The sequence below is a fragment of the Mauremys reevesii genome, linkage group 1 (assembly GCF_016161935.1).
Source record: "Mauremys reevesii isolate NIE-2019 linkage group 1, ASM1616193v1, whole genome shotgun sequence".
NCBI classification, from domain to species: Eukaryota; Metazoa; Chordata; order Testudines; family Geoemydidae; genus Mauremys; species Mauremys reevesii.
In genome coordinates, this window is record NC_052623.1 from 187,536,785 (window position 1) to 187,552,259 (window position 15,475).

At 38.6% G+C, this 15,475-nt stretch overlaps 1 long non-coding RNA gene across 1 annotated transcript in view; it reads left to right on the forward strand.

Annotated features, from left to right (window-relative positions):
• The first annotated feature begins 191 nt into the window (after positions 1 to 191).
• LOC120399346 overlaps positions 192 to 15,475 on the forward strand; it is a 52,360-nt gene continuing 37,076 nt past the window's right edge. Inside the window, exon 1 of the long non-coding RNA XR_005595220.1 lies at positions 192 to 292. This is a non-coding gene — a long non-coding RNA (uncharacterized LOC120399346). The remainder of the gene's footprint in view (positions 293 to 15,475) is intronic.

Consider the following 15,475-nt stretch of genomic DNA (forward strand, 5'->3'; position numbering starts at 1 on the left):
AGTGGTGTGGCTGCCCACTCCAGCAGAATAGGGGTTTAAAAGCAGCCCTGGAGAGGGCAGTGGCTGGGATAAAAAAAAGTGAGAGCAGCTGAGTGAGTAGCTGACCACAGGTGTGGCCAGCTCAGTTAGGGCCCAGCTGGCCCTGATAAGAGGTCTGGAGGCCAGGAGCTGGGAGAGTCTCACTCCAGCTGCTTGGGAGCAAAGGGTACCCGAAGCAGAGCAGTGGTGAGAAAAGGCAAGAGGAGCTGGGGAGCTCTAGCCTGGCAACTCCCTAGGCTAAAGGCCAGCAGAGGTACTGGGGCCGCAGAGATATAGCCTGGGAATAGGCAGAAGCAGCTGGTCCAACCCCCTTGCCAATGATGAGTGGCCATTACAGACTGTAGTCTGCCCCAGGGAACAGGGGCTAGATGATGACTGGCAGTAGCCACTGAGGCAAGGTGGGTATAGAGGGTTGGGAGTTCCCCTGGGAGGGGAGACACAGAGTGCAGGGTTATTGCTGGGACAGAACCCTGAGAAAAAGGGCACTGGAGTCCAGGAGGGACACAGGGGCTGAGGCAGGAGAGACACCAGCCAGCAGAGGGTGCTCTGAGAGCTGGAATTGAGCTAATTCCTGAGGTAACCAGCAGGAGGTGATGCACCACTGAGTCCACAGCCTGCTACAGAGCCCCTTTCCCTTCTAACACATCCACATAATGAGTGAGCAATCTTAAAATGTTGCTTGAGGTCCATGATCATAGGGGAAGAGTAGAGTATGTTCATAACACTCATCACCCCAGAGAAGGTGAGCTGGGGGACAGGGAATGGCCATAACACATCTCCATTATGTACCACTGTGCTTTACACTTTTATTTTTATATATATATATTCTGGGCTTCTAGGGAGCATGCTCCCTACAATGTCTCTCTTTTAAAAGAAAGCATTGTGCCTGCTCTTACAGTCTATAATGCATCCAGCCTCCACCACTAAGATAACATACCTCTTCTTCCCTCATCTCCTGTGGTTCTGGCACTAGGAGTCTTACTTTGGGCTAAATCACCTTTCAAAATGAGCAAATATGGCAAGAAAAATATGTTGTGCTTTGTCATGGCTCTTGAACTGCTGGCTGAGGATGGAACAGAATGTACTATCAATTATTGTCTCATCTGAAATAAAAGCAACTATTCTGAAAGATTAGGAGAAAATTAATTGATTGCTGCAGAACCTCCATTGTCAGAAGCTGAGCCATATCAGATGGTTTAAACTACTCCATGGTATGGAGTGTCATTAAGTCTATTCAGGGTCATTCTTTCCATTTAACACTTCAAAGATGAACTTGACTGAAACCGCCATTTGGCCACACTCCATGTCTATATCATCCTTTCTATACACACTCGTAACTCCTACTCGTTTCAATGGGTGTTATGGTTACAGCTTGAGAGGAGATTATATCTCAGAGAACAGCCACATGGCAGGTCTAATCAAGTTTACTTTGGAAGTGTTAAATGTGTGGAGTGATGCTCAATCTATGCAAAGTAAAGCTCCTGGGAGTTCTGTGCATGCACTGAAAGGAAAATATAGTCTTCTGCAGATGGAGGAAGCAAACTTATTAGGAATTAATAACAGTCTCAGTTCCAAGAAAATAGGCAAAAATAATGCACATAGTCCATATCTGTATAGCAAAACGTACTTAACAAGAAGGTCAGAGGGAAAGGATACACTATGCAATTAACGACTTATCAATCTTGCAATACACAGGTAAACACAGCTCCAGTTTAATAATGAACAAATCTTCTGATACCAGAAATACATATACAGAACTCTTATTTGTATAATTCAGTGGGGATCTTATTTATATTTCTTGGAATAGTTTGTTTTGCAGTTCTGTACATAGGTTTTAGAAAAATTCAATACCCTTTTTCCCCTACATCTTTCTTTAGATTGTTCTTCTGGTCTCCTACTATTGAAAGCTATAATGTGGCTCTGCTGTGTACAATGTGATATTTAGCACTAATTTGTGAGCCACTGTATGCAGATAAAACAAAGCAGCACCAAGGTTCTTTGCTAGCACCTCTGAATTGCACTGTGAAGGGAGATTGTAATGAATACCTAGCTTGGTTAAGGGCAAAATATATATTGTTACCTGTTCAGGTGTCAGGTCGTCTGTATAGAATGATCTCCAAAGATTTGGTTAGTCCAGGACATGTGCCTTCTGATGTGATCCGTGACATGCTGATTCCTGATACAAATAGCTTGAACACTGTATACTGCAAATGACTTCAATTTTATGTTCTTTCCAGAAAACAGCCCCCTCTTAAAGCATATCAGTGAGGCACATTTTATTTTAACTGTTATATTTAAACTCTGCAGAATACTCTAACATTTAACAACTACCTTTTTACACCAGTATATTTTCTGGTGCCTTCTTTTCAGGTTCAAAGTTCCCATCCAGCATAGATTAATACCCTTGCCTTTGATTATTTGCTGGGCACAAACCAAGTCTCTTATTGTTTTTTCCCTTTCCTATTTCCAAAGTCCCTCTTCTCAGCAGTCCTGGGGTAAATGATCAATGTTGCTTATAAAATTTTAATATGTAGCAAAGCAGCACTTAGAAATGCTTGAGACAGGATGTGGTTTCACAGAACTCCCATCATCAAAATCGAATATCCTGCAAACTTGCAGTACCTGGCACCATCCTCTAGATTTATGCTAATGGACTTCCTGGTCTTGTGGCCACAGAAATATACCAAATAGCTAAAAAAAAACCCCTAAGAATTCAGTGCATTTTTTATTTTGGCCCTGCACTCTAGTGTCACAGATAATTGTGAGCAACATATTGGCCTCTTGGGAAAGTCATGCAATAAGAGTCAGGACAAATACAAAATGTGGTCAATAAGGGCAGTGTTTCCTAGTGGATAGATCTCTAAATTAAACTCAAGAAATCTGGATTTTAATCCTGTTTCTGCTAGTGTCCCAATGGGTGACATTGAGCAAGTCACTTCCCCACTCTGTGCCTCAGTTTTCCTATCTGTAAAATTGGGATATTGATACTGACTTCATTTGTAAAGTGTTTTGAGGTCTATTGATTAAAAGCAACACACACACACACACACACACACACACACACACACACATTTGTATGCACAAATACAAGGAGTAAGGGGAATTAATAGGAAGAACTGGAAGTTTTCACACACAAACAAGATAAGTTGTAACTTACCGGTAACCGGCATTACAAAGTCTTTGTGGGATAAATCTCATGGCTGAAATATTGGTATAGAGGGGTGTAATGTATTCAGGAAAGACAGGCAGGAAAAAAAAGTGAAGAAGTATTGCATTATAACTCAGGAATATATGTACTAGTTCTGAAGTCTAGAAGGAGGTGAGAAGCAAACCAGTTGAATGTCTCTGTGGGTAAAGATACAAGGGGGAAAATAGGGGTGACATCATGGGAGGGGTGTACTATAGACCACCTGGACATTTGTTGGAAAACACAAAATTTTCAATAAGCCCTTGGAAGGTATTTTGGACAATTTCTTGTTGCAGAAAGTGGAGGATGTAATCAGGAGGTAGGAAGGGAGCCATTTTACACTTGACTCTGAGGGAGGAATTGTTTGTGAATCTGAAGGTGAAAGGTAATTTGGGTTAAAGTGATCATGAAATGATAGATTTTATGTTTCTAAGGAAAGGAAGGAAGAGCATAGTGATGACAATTGGCTTCAAAAAAGCAGACTGTAACAAACTCAGAGAACTGGTAAGGAACCCAGGGAAGGAAATCTAAGAGATAAAGGAGTTCAGGAGAGCTGGCAGTTTCTCTAGGAGACAATATTAAAGGCACAACTGCAAACTATCCCTATGCTAAGGAAAGATAGAAAGAATAGTAAGAAGCCAGTATGGTTCCATCAGGAGCTCTTTAATGGCTTGAAAATCAAAAAAGAATCCTACAATAGAAACATGGATGAATTGCTAAAGAGGAGTACAAAAGAATAGCAGAAGTGTGTAGGGACAAAATCAGAAAGGTTAAGGCACAATTGAGTTATACCTAGCAGGGGATATAAAGGCAATAAGAGCACCTTCCAGAGAATGATGAAGGAAAGTGTAGGTCCTCTACTTAGTGGGAAAGGAGAGATAATAACTGATGACATCAAGAAGGTTGATGTGTGTAAAGCCTATTTTGCTTCATTAAAAATATTAATGGTGACCAGGAACTCAATACAATTAATATTAACGATGAGGAAGAAGGACAAACCCAAATAGGGAAAGAACCGGTTAAAGAATATTTAGATATGTCAGAGGAATTCAAGGCAACAGAGTCTGATGAAATTCATCCTAGAGTACTTAAGGAACTAGCTGAAGCAATCTCAGAACCATTAGCAATTATCGTTTAGAACTCACGGAGGATGGGTGAGATCTGGGACGAATAATTCTCATTTTTATATATAATTTTCAGGAGATGAGAAAGAAAAGCCTCTGAGGAAAATGACCTGTTCTAAATCATGTTAGAAAATTAGAACTGAAAATCATTTAACTGCTACTGTAGATGAAGCAAACTATCTTTGACTCCATTTGGAGAAGGCATGATAGAAACACATGTAGTAGAGTCTTTTGCCAAACTTGTGAAGCGTGCAGCTAAGGAAGGATGCATACACGTGTATCTGAGAGACCATCTTAGGCCCCAACCCTGCATAACATAAGAACATAAGAACGGCCATACTGGGTCAGACCAAAGGTCCATCCAGCCCAGTATCCTGTCTACCGACAGTGGCCAATGCCAGGTGCCCCAGAGGGAGTGAACCGAACAGGTAATGATCAAGTGATCTCTCTCCTGCCATCCATCTCCATCCTCCATCTGACAAACAGAGGCTAGGGACACCATTTCTTATCCATCCTGGCTAATAGCCATTAATGGACTTAACCTCCATGAATTTATCCAGTTCTCTTTTAAACGCTGTTATAGTCCTAGCCTTCACAACCTCCTCAGGTAAGGAGTTCCACAGGTTGACTGTGCGCCACGTGAAGAAGAACTTCCTTGTATTTGTTTTAAACCTGCTGCCTATTAATTTCATTTGGTGACCCCTAGTTCTTGTATTATGGGAATAAGTAAATAACTTTTTTCTTATCCACTTTTTCCACATCACTCATGATTTTATATACCTCTATCCTATCCCCCCTTAGTCTCCTCTTTTCCAAGCTGAAGAGTCCTAGCCTCTTTAATCTCTCCTCATATGGGACCCGTTCCAAACCCCTAATCATTTTAGTTGCCCTTTTCTGAACCTTTTCTAGTACCAGTATATCTTTTTTGAGATGAGGAGACCACATCTGTATGCAGTATTCAAGATGTGAGCATACCATCGATTTATGTAAGGGCAATAATATATTCTCAGTCTTATTCTCTATCCCCTTTTTAATGATTCCTAACATCCTGTTTGCTTTTTTGACCGCCTCTGCACACTGCGTGGACATCTTCATCATATTGTATGTATAATTGTGGTTATTTTTTCCAATGTGCATTACTTTACATTTATCCACATTAAATTTCATTTGCCATTTTGTTGCCCAGTCACTTAGTTTTGTGAGATCTTTTTGAAGTTCATCACAGTCTGCTTTGGTCTTAACTATCTTGAGCAGTTTAGTATCATCTGCAAACTTTGCCACCTCACTGTTTACCCCTTTCTCCAGATCATTTATGAATAAGTTGAATAGGATTGGTCCTAGGACTGACCCTTGGGGAACACCACTAGTTACTCCTCTCCATTCTGAGAATTTACCATTAATTCCTACCCTTTGTTCCCTGTCTTCTAACCAGTTCTCAATCCATGAAAGGACCGGACCTTCCCTTTTATCCCATGACAGCTTAATTTACGTAAGAGCCTTTGGTGAGGGACCTTGTCAAAGGCTTTCTGGAAATCTAAGTACACTATGTCCACTGGATCCCCTTTGTCCACATGTTTGTTGACCCCTTCAAAGAACTCTAATAGATTAGTAAGACACGATTTCCTTTTACAGAAACCATGTTGACCATTGCTCAACAGTTTATGCTTTTCTATGTGTCTGACAATTTTATTCTTAACTATTGTTTAGACTAATTTGCCTGGTATCGACGTTAGACTTACCGGTTTGTAATTGCCAGGATCACCTCTAGAGCCCTTTTTAAATATTGGTGTTACATTAGCTAACTGCAAAACCACATATAAGTGTTTAAGTTGACATACCCACCTGCTAAATAGTCTTTTTTCCCTGTCTAGGCACAATTTTTAATTGTATCCAAACAAGAAGAAATATACCTACCATGTGAAGGGGGTGCTGAAGTAATCTGCACTAGAGGGAAATTGGTTAGGATTCAGTAAGGTTGTGTGCAAGAAAAGCGTGTTGACTATGGCCTGTACTTGTAGCATAGCAGCCTAGCTTGTGTCCTAGCCAGTCTGCCTCTGCCTTTATCCGCGCCCTTAATGTTCCATACAGCTAATTAGCAAATTGCCTTATGCTGCAAGGTGCTGAGTGCCTCTTTTGAAGCTCTACTTACCTGATCAAAGTGAATGCTAATTCATATTGCTGCACATATTGCAAAAGGTGTTTAGCAACTTAAAGATTCAGGCCATAATTAGGCAACAATTTTGTAAAGTGTTCCTTTCTTCATCAGCTTTAAAACTCATTTACTTCACTTGAACATGTGTCAAAACATGCCAGACTATGAGCTTGGTCTCAAGATCATTTCAATCCATGACTCCATTAATCTTACAGCTCCCTTTTTATTGAATGATTGTGGTGCATTTTATATTCATTTTTATTCTCTCTCTCTCTCTTTCTCTCACCAGTTTAGGTTAAGTTTAGCTTTTTTCCATCCAGAGACACTCAACATTTTCTCTGACAGAAAGTGTGGTTATTTTGCACATATTGAAAAATCTAGTTTCCTGTTTATTTTTCTTAAGGAAACAGAAAAAAAAATAGTTTTCAGAAGAGCTCATCATCCTGAGATGCTTGTGTCTGCTAGAAGAAAATATGCAAATCCCTTTAAATTAAATATTTGATTGAATATCATAACATAAAAGACGATAAAAGGCAAAAAAACAAAGGACAAGTAAATCACACCTAGAAACAAAAGAATAATAACATTATTATTATAAAACTAAGAAGTCCTACTGGAGGTAGCACAGAAGATGTTCTTCACCTCCAATGTTATTAAGTGAATATAGCCAATCATTGGTGACTAAGGTGTCTAAACACTTTTGAGAATCAGGGCCTACAACACTAATCATTGCCTCTAACTCACTTACCCTCCATATACCTACTTGGAACAAATGGTGATATGGAAAGTAACATTGCGTATGTTATATTTACAAGTCTGGAAACTTTGTATTGACTTCATAGGAAAAATGTAGCTCTGAACCTTATCCTATTTACTCTTTGTATAAATATATATGATTTAGTAGTTCAATAGAGTTTGCGATTAACTAGAATGTCTATCAATACAGGGCTTAATTATGGCAACATTACCAACCAAAATTCTGGTTGACTTCTGAGAGTTTTGCCTTTGCTTCAGATGATAGTCCAAGATATGTAGTCAGAAATGCTCTGCATTCCTTCATGTCCAAATATTATGCCTTAATAAACACATGAATACTAAATGCTAGTTTTTATTGTTATAGTGATTAAGGGCTTGTACCCGCAGATCTTTATCAGGCAAAACTCTGACTTCAGTGGGAATTTTGCCAGAGTAAAGACAGAATCAAGGCCTAAGTGAGCACTCTTCAATCTTATTACACCTGCTTCATTTGCTGTTGTTTATATGTTTTGGTAGCACCAGATGGAAGCAGCTCCTATCCAGGCCAGACTTGCTGCAATAAAACAATATGTTGCTGGGCTTGTGTGGTGCTACTATACCATTTACAAACTGGCAAGGATCTGCTTACTTATCTACCAGAATGACTCTGTAGTAATTAGAATTGATCTTCTTTATAGATGAGCACATTGTGATCACCTAGTGGGATTTCACATAGGGAAAAAGAAAAGTGGCCACATTTTAAGAAACTTTTTCTTTATGTAAACTCTTTCATCCACATCCGCCATTCTTGGCCCTGCTACAGGACAAAGGTCTCTTCAGCATTGCTCCTGTCCAATATACTGAAGGCTTTGGCTATGCTAAGCAACTGGAGGTTGGCAAGAGCATGACACTATTAGCCAAAGCTGTCTCTGAAGTCTCAGCTGACCTTAATACCAAGGTTGAACTTGCCAGGGACTGTCATCTTCCTGATTCCCCATTGGCAACACTCAGAGGTTCTCTGTCAAACTAACAATGAGGTAGCGACTCAGGCTTCTAGGGCAGTTTACACAAATGCATCTTATCAAATATGTCACAATTATGGAAGGATACAAATCTAGAACAGGAGATTTAAGATATTAATTCTCTTTATTTCTGAAGTAAATGTATAAGGTGGGGGTTTTATCTGCATTATTTTTAATTTTTTTTTTTGCTGCTTCTGTCTTGTATCAAACCATCTGGTTTATGCAAATCTCAGAACAAGGTACTAACAATGGCTGTTAAAAGCATGAGTAGTTGGCTTTCGTATTTGCTTTATTATTACTCCACCTACTGGAGTTGTGCTAAAATGAATTCCTAGTTTATTCATGATTAAAAAAAATATTGAGAAGTGAAAGCTACCCCATAACACAAGCACTGAGTGGTAAATAATACAGAAATTATGGGGAACATCAGTTCTAAGGAAAAAAATGGTTCTTTATGGTGCTGGTACAGGCTGATGATGCGTTTCTTCTTTTCTGTACATAAACATTAGATATTTTTATTGAAAGAATATCCCTAAAATGTAGCATGAGAGGAGCAGATATGACAAATTTGTTCATATGTTTATAGCCATTCCACTGTATCTGTACAGCACCGTATTAATATATTACAATCTACATGAAAATGAGTTAAATAACAATTAAAAGTTAAGTATTGTGAATGCCGCTAAGATGTGGATAAATATAGTATGACACTATCTGAAAAATTACAATAGGGGAAACAAAGGCTGTCACAAACCGGCTGTGTTCAGATATTCAGAACTGAAGTTTACAAGATATGATTCCTTATAGAAGTAGAATTGCTCAGGGAGCTGAAACTGCAAGAAGTGCTTTCGACACCAGAGTGGAACTTGTTAGTTCTGGGAGCCAAGTACTTCTGGTTCCAGGACAATGGAGGGTTGTAGCTTCTGAAAGGGTTAGGCAAAAGTAACACAGAAATGTGGGGTCACCTTAGATTTTAATGCAGTTTTGAGCAACCTGAGGGCTGCTTGAACTTGCACTGGCAGTCAGCGGTCCCAAAAGCATAATGGCAGCCAACAATAGTAGTGTTACAGATATCTTCTCCTCTCTGATTTCATCTATAACATGCTTGTTGTGGTAGGGTCTGTTGCAGGGGGTGATATAGGGCCAGCTATACTGGGTCTGTGCCTACTGCAGAAGCCTGTTACATCAGGAAATTCCCTGGGAGCCAGATCTGTTGGCTTTATGGTGCCTATGTAAAAGGGTCATGGGGCAGTGATGACTTGAGGATCATTGATGGCTGGCAATCCTCCCCTCACTTAGCTCGCATGCATATTTTGTATGGTCTCTCTCTTGGCTATCTCCTTCATGTCCTTCTTTTTGGAGGGCCATTCTGCTCACAAATTAGCTGCATGCTTTCACTAACTGCCAAGTAAGAGTGGGCTTAGACTTACAAATTGTCTAAGATTGCAAGCCCATAAAACATTAGGTGTGTGTTTGACCAAGTGTGAGGATCAGTGTGGTGCTTATCCTTTTTGCTTCTGTGAAGGTAAAGTAGGATTAGCACCACATTGATCCTTGCACTCTCCCATGCCTGCCAACACTTACCACCCCCAAAAGATAACCTGAGCAGTGGTTTAAAGATAGCTTACTGTCACAGTCTGGCTTCAAACATTAGAATTCTGTACGTGGTGCGAGATACTCATGAACATCATTTGGGGTGTCAGAATATAGGTACAGGAATATATTATCTGCAGGAACAATATGAGCACAACAAGGCCAAGGCATAGACAGACACCAGCAGCAAAGTAAACTGTAATATAGGATAGGATTTGCCCTGCTGGGGAAAACCAGTAGTCCGTTAAGTCTGGAATCCTCATTTCCCCAGTAGTCACTGGTCTATATTTGATTGATTACCCCTCATAACACACCATGGTATAGCTGGTTGCACAATGCTTAATAGTCTAATACTATCCCTCCCTGCCGGCCACACCTCTCCCTCATCCAATTTCCTCCTGCCAATTTCTGACTGAACAGTCAGGACAGGAGCCAGTAAGTTATGTTGAGAATTCAGGGAGAGATGCAGGAAGGAAAGTGCATAGGAAACAGCTAGTGGGAAGAGTGGAGCTGATGAGTGAGAGGAGTGGGATGTAATTGATTGCGGAAGAATGGTGAGAGGTATTTTATCTTGCAAGAGAGGGAGTGAGCAGAAGGTAGGAAGATGACAGGACAGGAGCAGGGAGGTATTATAAATTGGTTTAGTTCTATTCTTTCCCAGTACCTCAGTGCCAAACACAGTACGCTTGTCCTCAGTGCTCCAGGGTTTGAGGTACAGGCCTAAGTGGTCATCCAAAGGACATTCAATTAGCTTTCATGTGGAGCAAAGCCTAAATAAGAGAGCCTGCACCTGTGGATTCTTGATGGAAAAAACACTCTTGACTGAGCATGGCTAAAGTGAGATGCTTTTTCTGCACAGCACAGTATGACTGCGTACTGCATACAAGAGGATCAGCACAGCTGGTTGTTAGCATCCTGATTAGGGATGGATGAACCAGTTTGGATAAAACAAGAAATAGCCTGAATCTTTGTCTCAAGCATAAACTGAACCTGAATTTGGAAAAAATTGTATAATTATTTTAATTGTTTAAATTTCCATGTATCTCTGTACTTCCTGGTTGTAGCCAAATGGAAGTGGAAATGCCAAAAAAAGCTGAGAGATGTAAAGAATAGCACATTTCCTGGCTGAAGGAAAGCGGGAAACCCTGAAAGTCTTACAAGAAACTCTATTCATTTGAGATTTCAGTCACATTTCAAGACCAAAGTGAAGCTTTCAACACTTCTCAGAACCCAGCCACTGGACATTTGGAGGTTTGCCCATCACCAGGCTGTATTCCCAAATCTGTGCCATGTAGCAGAAAACTGACAGTCTTAAACAATAGCATCAGTTTTCCTGGAAGGCTCTTTGCAGTTTTTATAAAGTTTCTCAAGAGGATATTAAGCTCAGAGTGTTGAAAGTTTCCATCATGCTCAGTTGACAGTCTAACATCTCTAGACCAAAGGGACATTTAACTTCCTTCTCTGCAATACTAATAGAATGTTGACAAAGCTAAACTAAAGGTCTGTGGGAGCATTGCAGAAATATTTAGGTCCCAATTTAAACAAAGGTTCCAAATGGCACTAAAGCTGGAACATGCTTTTTGAAAATGCATCTAAATATTTTATACTTTTTAAAAATGCCATTTTTATACAAAGACTTCTTAAAATACAGGAAAAAAACATATTTACAAGTCAGTATTCTACAGAATGTATTCAATTGCCTCTTCTAGTTTACTTCTTAATTTAATGAAGATGAATACCTATAGCTAGTTATTTTCTTGGGCCACTCATTTCAACTCTAACCAATCTTCAGAAGTCTACATTTTACAGAGAAAGCTGATATACATGTTAGGGTTTTCTTTCCTTTAATTGCACAGTGCGATTGTTTCCAGCAAATTAAAATTTCTGACACCAATTATTTTGCAGTATGGGGATGTCGTCTTTTACCTTCATTTCATTTGCTCTAAATTAATCTGACGGTAATTAGATTTTAAATAAAAATTTCTAGGTATTTTTCCCTCTTAGAATTACTTCTTTGTAAAGTGTGGTTCCCTTTGCATTAAACTTGGTGACTTACTTGCTCTTAGTTCTGAAATATTCTGACACTAATTACTTTTTGAAATATAACCATTTAACTATGTTTCTCTGATTTTTTTCCTCATTTCAGATTAGTTTAACAGCATTGGCTTGTTGTTTTATTGCTAAATATTGAAGTTGAGAGCTATATTACATATATCAGTGTACTATTTTTTCTGTCTTTAGCTTCGTTAATTAAATTCTGAATCCTCTCTATTTCTTATGATTTGTAATGTCTGTTGCCAAATCCCAGGTTCTGCATGTGAAATCTACTCAGTATAAATATTTTATATGTCCAAATGTTTTTGAAAACTACTTCAGCCATAATGTCTAGCATTTTCCTCCTTTGCAGAGTGCTGAATAACCATAGTATAAAATAGTATAAAAATAAAAGATCTCCTGGTGCCCTCCAAGCCAAAATGAAAGTTTACCTTTGTTGATAGGAAACAGAAAAATGTGAGCATTCTTAAATTACTGGGTCACTTTCTGATAGAAAAGTAGGAATTGATATATCAGGTCAGAGCAGTGGTGCATCTGGTCCAATAGCCTGTCTGAGGCAGTGACCGGCACCATCTGCTTCAGAGGAAGGTGCACGAAACTCTACCTTTGGCAGTCACAGACTAACCTGTCCATAGGGAAAGTCTCTTCCTAAAATCTGTTAGCTAACCATTGATTTATGCCAAAACATCAGGGTTCATTGCTTTCCAGAAAACGACTTTTTAAAAAAAAAATCCTACTTTTAATTCTGGCTATTCTTGTTATCCATATTAATGGCCATTCGTTTTTTTAGGGCTGTCAATTAATCACAGTTAACTCATGAGATTAACTCAAAAAAATTAATCACGATTAATCACATTGTTATACAATAGAATACCAATTGAAATGTATTAAATATTTTTGGATGTTTTTCTACATTTTCAAATATATCGATTTCAATTACAACACAGAATACAAAGTGTACAGTGCTCACTTTATATTATTTTTATTACAAATATTTGCACTATAAAAATGATAAAAGAAATAGTATTTTTCAATTCACCTCATAAATAGTGCAATTTCTTTATCAAGAAAGTGCAACTTACAAATGTAGTTCTTTTTGTTACATAACTCCACTCAAAAACAAAACAATATAAAACTTTAGAGCCCACAAGTCCACTCAGTCCTACGTCTTGTTCAGCCAATCACTAAGAGAAACAAGTTTGCTTACATTTATGGAAAATAATGCTGTCCACTTCTTAATTACAATGTGACCTGAAAGTGCCAGATGCGCTAAAGATTCATATGGCTCTTCATGCTTTGGTCATCGTTCCAGAGGACATGCTTCCATGCTGATGGCACTCGTTAAAAATAAAATACATTAATTAAATTTGTGACTGAACTCCTTGGGGAGAATTGTATGTCTCCTGCTCTGTTTAAGTGTTTTGCCATATATTTCATGGGAAAGCAGTCTCGGATGATGACCTAGTGTGTTGTTCTTTTTAAGAACACTTTCACTGAAAATTTGACAAAATGCAAAGAAGATATCAATGTGAAATTTCTAAAGATAGCTACAGCACTCGACGTAAGATTTAAAAATCTGAAGTGCATTCCAAACTCTGAGAGGGATGAGGTGTGGAACATGCTTTCAGAAGTTTTAAAAGAGCAACACTCTGATACAGAAACTACAGAACCCAAACCACCAAAAGAGAAAATCAGCCTTTTGCTGGTGGCATCTGACTTGGATGATGAAAATGAACATGTGTTGGTCTGCACTACTTTGGATTGTTATCAAGCAGAACCAGTGATCGGCACGGAAGCATCCAGGGACATATAAATCTTTAGCGCATCTGACATGTAAATATCTTGAGATGCTGGCTAGAACAGTGCTAAGCAAATGCCTGTTCTCACTTTCAGATGACATTGTAAACAAGAAGCAGACAGCATTATCTTCTAAAAATGTAAACAAACATGTTTGTCTGAGCAATTGGCTGAACAAGAAGTAGGACTGATTGGACTTGCAGGGTCTAAAGTTTTACATTGTTTTATTTTTGAATGCAAGGCTTTTTGTACATAATTCTACATTTGTAAGTTCAACTTTAACGATAAAGAGATTGCACTACAGTACTTGAATTAGGTGAATTGAAAAATACTATTTTGTTTTTTACAGTGAAAATATTTGTAATAAAAAATAGATATAAAGTGAGCACTGTACATTTTGTATTCTGGGTTGTAATTTAAATAAGTATATTTGAAAATGTAGAAAACATCCAAAACATTTAAATAAATGGTATTCTATTATTGTTTAACAGCACAGTTAATCACAATTAATTTTTTAATCGCTTGACAGCCCTACTTTTTCTTTGTTTTGAATCTTGCTAAGCTCTTTGCCTCAATCATTTGCTCACAAATTCTAAAGACTACAAGATTTTTGTAGAGTGTGGGGTAGTTTTTAACTGGTAAAATGTTAATCTGTTTGTAACACATCTAGTGCAAAATATCTAGAATTACAGAAATCCTTTAATTACATAGTGTCAGTATGTAAAACTATTCTAGAATGTAATGGAAATAGACATGGAATCTGATTCATGAGGGGCATTCTCAGACAATTGTATCTATGTTCTCTGAGTTTGATTCCATGGATTCTAGAGACAATCCTACACAGGGAGTTTGATGCAGGCTCAACAAGAACTTGGTGTACAGACCTAGTCAAAAGCAATGTGTCATAACGTACCATTTTCAATGCACACAAAAGAGAGGATAATAATATTAAGGCTAAATTCTGTTCCTGATGTTGATGAACACTGTTCCAATGCCAGGGAAAACTGTTTTCAAGATATGCAATGCATATTGGGGGAGAAAATCAAGTCTTACATTTGAATTCAAGGAAATATGGCATAATTAAATTTATATTCTTCCTTACTAAGGGTGAAATTCACCCCTATGCAAACAGCCAGAACAAGTCATGTGCACCATTTTTGCCCTCAAGATAGGTCTGAAAATAGGACATCTGTGGTACATAGATCTTCTGGAAGGACTCTGCAAAGGAGCGAATTTCACACATGATTAGAGATTTACAGCACAATCAGATACAACACTGAACAGATTAAGTAGGACATTAAATCTGTAAATCAGTACCCTGCTGAGCAGGCTTCTCTTATTTAGCTTTTCTCTATAGGTCCTTGTATATCCATCTCCAACTGGTGGAAGATCAGTCTTTTACATCTCCTACTTAGGCTATTGAGGTCCACCTACTCATTAGCCTGATTAGGAGGCAGTCAGATCAAGAGGAGGTTGTCCAATCAAGAATGGAGGAAAGCAGCTACTGCTTCTCATACGTGGCCACTTGCCTGCCTAATTTCTTCAATGGGAGTTAGGTGCCTAAATACTTTTGAGGATCTGGGCCTTCAGTTCTTTGGGTTTTTCCTTGGTATAAAATAGTGGAGAGGTATTTCTGACACAAAACTATTCCCTCTCTAACACTCTTGCATAAAAAAACCCTCAAGATTATCAAGTGTCCAATAATTTTGGATGCTTCAATTTTAAGACATCTAGGTACTGATTTTCCAGGGGTGGTGAGCAACCACAAATC